Source organism: Oncorhynchus mykiss, chromosome 5 (assembly GCF_013265735.2).
Source record: "Oncorhynchus mykiss isolate Arlee chromosome 5, USDA_OmykA_1.1, whole genome shotgun sequence".
Taxonomy (NCBI): domain Eukaryota; kingdom Metazoa; phylum Chordata; class Actinopteri; order Salmoniformes; family Salmonidae; genus Oncorhynchus; species Oncorhynchus mykiss.
In genome coordinates, this window is record NC_048569.1 from 64,377,929 (window position 1) to 64,382,753 (window position 4,825).

The window sequence follows — 4,825 nt, forward strand, 5'->3', positions numbered from 1 at the left end:
ACCCATCCTCTATTGCACACATACAAACAGTTTATTACAATTAATCCACTTTTCCCACACTATAGATAGTTGATAAAGCTATAGTATGCTCTATTACATGTCTTGTGGGAAAATTTTTCATTGTGTTCCGTAGTTATGAAATATTAAGTAAATTAATATACAAGGCATGCCCAAAGGTTCAATGTGAGTCATTTGAATGTCTTTGCAAAATAGTGGCTTTAGATGAGCTATGGTAAGAGTATATCCTTAGCATCCCTTCGCTTTGCAGTCTTATTAATGAAGCATTCGCGCTTGGTTCATAGAACCGGGGTTATATCAGTAACCTCGAGTAGCCGCTAGATGCGGTTGTAATAAACAGAGTGGTTTCTGTTTTCTTCCTACAAAATCTGAAAGATAAGACTCACAGGAACACAAAGGTACGTACGTACTGTACTGTTTCCCTGTACAATACCCATAAGCAGTTAGAACCGAGTGGACAAGGCCAGGCACTAAATTAGATTGGGGGAGAAAAGAACATCCTCAACAATGATGTTATTTTCTACACAGACATCATCAACATCATCAACATTATTGCCTGATGATCTTCTGAACTTTCCAATACCTTTCTGATGCATTTCAGTCACTTCAAACCACGAGTTAGGAACCAAAATTATTTTCCAATCATTTAGTTCTGACAAAAAGCTGAATTTGTTTTCGTTCTGTTCCAATGTTTCGACCAGAAAAATAAAGTTCTGAACAGTTTCAAACCCCAAAAAGTACCCGTTTATATGGTTCCTTTCGGTTCTTTTTTAAACCTCTGAAATATACACTACACGGCCAAAAGTATGTGAACACCTGCTCGCCAAACATCTCATTCCAAAATCATTTGCATTAATATGGAGTTGCTCCCCCCTTTGCTACTATAACAGCCTCTACTCTTTTGGGAAGGCTTTCCACTAGATGTTGGAACATTGCTACGGGACTTGCTTCCATTCAGCCGCAAGGGCATTGTCATACTGAAACAGGAAAGGGCCTTCCCCAAACTGTTGCCACAAAGTTGGAAGCACAGAATCATCTAGAATGTCATTGTATGGTGTAGCGTTAAGATTTCCCTTCATTAGATCCAAGGAGCCTAGCCAAAACCATGAAAAACAGCCCCAGACCATTATTCCATTATTCCTCCACCAATCTTTACAGTTGGCACTAGCGTTATCCTTGCATCTGCCAAACCCAGATTTGACAAACTGACTTGTTGGAAAGATGGAATCTTATGACGTTGCCATATTGAAAGTCACTTAGCTCTTCAGTATGGGCCATTCTACTGAAAATGTTTGTCTACAGAGATTGCTTAGCTGTGTGCTCGATTTTCTACACTGGTCAGCAAGGGCGTAGCTGAAATAGCCAAATCCACCAATTTGAAGGGATGTCCACATATTTTGTAGTGTATATATTTTTTACCTTTAGCTCGACATTAAATTACTTCAACAATCAGTGAGGATAAAGCAGCTTGTTGTGGAACGTGTAAGCAATTTTAGCTGTACAGGAAAGTTGTTAAGAGCACATTTTAACAGCATGGTTTAATCTCAATGAAAGACAAACACACACAGTGTAGGACACAAGATGCAACATCAATTTTGAGGGTGAGAGAGAATGGAGGAAGCTTCCTTTGAAGCACTGGGCATCTTGTAATGACATGCATTATCTGAATTAGGCCCCCAGAATTATACCTATACGGAGGAGCGGGTTCTATGGAGGAACTTTAAATGTCTTTCAACTTCCGAGTTGGTTTATTAACGTTGGAGCATTGCAAGCGTTAGCTAGCTAGCTTGTGTGTGCAGAGCAGCACTAGAATTAAAAACACGTCTTACCTTTTTTGTAGTTAATGAATCCATTGTGAAATGTGATAACTATAGTATCCTTAACTAACATTTTAAAAAGTCAATCCATTCTTCTCCAATAAACATATCTCTCTAAATTCTGAATTACTCTTGTAACATCGTCAGTAGGCTACAGTAACCTATGCTTCAAGGGGGAGGGGCAGATAGCCTACACAAAGTGTTACAGCTGGCAGGCAGAAGCTGGAATACATTTCTGAGTGACAGAGCCACTTCAGGCACTTCAGATTGAAATACTGTCAGACTGATTTGTAATAGACTCTCATAGACCCAATAAAAAAGTTTTAAAAAGGGGTCACGGGCCAAAACAACGTGGGAACCCCTGCTTTACAGCAAGTTCATCAGTACAAACCTCATCTGAGTGTCTACCAAAGGTCTCTTCAGTCAATACTTTCACCAATGCATACTGAAATAGCCCCAGTGTCCATGCCTGTACCATGCCCACTCACAGCATTGCCAGTTACCCATGCAGTGTGATTCTAGCCTGGTCCAAGATCTGCATGTGCTTTAGCCAACTATGACAGACATTGCATGATAACGATAGTCAGAGGAGTTGGCTAGACTACTAGAGCACATACAGATCTAGGACCAGTCTACAGTGAATTAGCTGTCAAGTCAGAATTTGCTGAGGGACGGCAGTGCACCAGCCTTGACCAGCACCGCTGACACCAGGTCGGTCGGCCCTGGTTATTAGAGTTCAGGGGCGTGGTCACCTTCCCCCGGGTCAGAGACTTGGCAGCCCCCGTTATCCTACTCCCTCCTCCACCCACACTGGACCTGCTGTTCTCGGCCGTGGGGATGACTGTCCCCAGGTGGGGGTTGCCTGCCATGGAGGCTGGGGCCTCCAGGTGAGGCTGACAGCAGCACAGCAGCCTGAAGAAGGCTGCTCTCATCTCCATGCTGGACAATGTGTAGATGAGGGGGTTGACGGCTGAATTGAGCACGGCCAAGGCGATGAACCAGTCTACATGGTAGAGCACTGGGCAGCGCTCAGGGCTACAGCCCACATCCAGCAGCAGCAGCAGGAACAGTGGGGCCCAGCACATCACAAACACCCCCAGAACTATTACCACCGTCCTCAGCAGGGCCAGTGAGTGCTCCGAGGGCCTGCTGCTCACCCTCCGCCCGCTGGACGTCACCAGGCGGTAGATGCGGATATAGAGGATGATGATGGCCACCAGCAGGGCGCTGAAGACGCTGATGCAGAAGGCCACGTAGCTCTTGTCATAGAGGGGCAGCACGGTGGAGCAGGAGGCCAGGTGTTCCAGGCAGTTCCAGCCAAGGGAGGGCAGGGCGCTGAGCAGCACCGACACGGCCCAGCATGCCCCCAGCAGGCCCAGTAACCTCCCCCGTCCCGCTGCCTCGCACGGACGCAGCCGCACCATGGTCATGTGTCTCTCGATGCCAATGGCCAGCAGGCTGAAGGTGGAGGCGCTGAGGGCCACGAACATACTGCCCTCTCTTGCCAGCCACTGGGCCGGTGTCAGAAAAAAGGTCTTGCCGCCAGAGGTGAAAATGTTGACCACATAGGCCACCCCGGCTAGCATGTCAGATAGGGCCAGGTTACCGATGAGGAAGTACATGCGGCTGTGGAAGCGTTTGTTCCTCCATAACGCCAGCAGCACTGTAACGTTCTCCAGCACGATTAGGATACAGATGAGGAGGAGGACAGCAGTCTTACAGACCCCACTGCTCCTCGGCCGACCCCACTTCCCAGAGTGGTTGTAGTGGGCCACGATCACAGGGTTCATCCCCTCTTCAAACACATTCTCCATCCTGCCTGGCCCTGGCCTTCCCCCTTCACCCAGCAGAGGGCGCCACAACACAGCAGACTGCAGACAGAGGATCTACTGACATCTGGCACTGTTGTTATCACACTCTTTATTGGGAGCTGTTGGATAAAATGTGTTAAAATGAGTATTGCTAATTAAGTAAGAACTTTATTCTGATTTAAATATTAAATATGTTGATTAAACTCATGGGAAGATAGTCAAATAATTATAATAATACACGGATACAATAATTTTGTGTCACACCTCAGTTAGTTTGAAAACTTTTAGGAGCCTAAAATGTATATTATATGGTAATGTTTAAATTAATAATGATAAAATCATAAATTCCATTTAAGATTAGTTTTTTTATGTAATAGTATTTATGTTTGTATTCAAATAAGTTATTTAAGAACATGTGGATACATACTATTCTCGATATTTGATAGAATGTGTTTCTCCCAGTCTTCCCATTTTAATAAACGATGTCATGGATGGTAATTTACATGTTCCATAATTATTTCGAGGCACTTTTAAATCCTTATTGTAACGTTTGAAACATTTAAGTTCACTGTGCCACACATATCACTAGAATGAAACAGCATTTTCATCATTGTTATGAAAAGGTGAATTTAGTTCAAATTATAAAGATCAATCAATCTTACCTGTCAGATAATTTACAACTCCATCGCAGATAATTTGTAGCATATGGATATTTTCTATAGCTTTTTGACAGATATGGTCATTAAAAAAGTGGTGCTTCAATAACCAAATATTCATTGCGTCGTGGCATCGATTCCATATTTTATTCCGGACAATCTAAATAAAGCTTATTGTAGACTAATTCCCGCTAGAGTTTCATTCCGATAAAGCCCACAACTCCATGCGTCAAACTTTTTAGTGGTCCTTCTGTGACTTCTCTGAAACGTTCAACTCATTTCTCCCCAACCTGGAATAGGGCGGGTTCATCCCGTATTCCCAAACCCATTCTCAAACAATTAGTAAGAGAGTCATGAGCGGCCAAATGTCGAATGGGATGCTGAAGTTTGACTAGCTAAATAGAGCAAGGTATCATTTACTGTAGCTGGGGTGGAGGGATTTGATTATTAATTACTTTTAGACTCCAGTAGTCTCTGTGTGTAGTTTTCTATGTCAGACGTCATTTCAACGTCTAGTTTAGCT

At 43.8% G+C, this 4,825-nt stretch overlaps 1 pseudogene; it reads right to left on the reverse strand.

Annotated features, from left to right (window-relative positions):
- Positions 1-1,121: 1,121 nt before the first annotated feature.
- LOC110524322 lies at positions 1,122-4,618 on the reverse strand (annotated as a pseudogene).
- Positions 4,619-4,825: the final 207 nt, after the last annotated feature.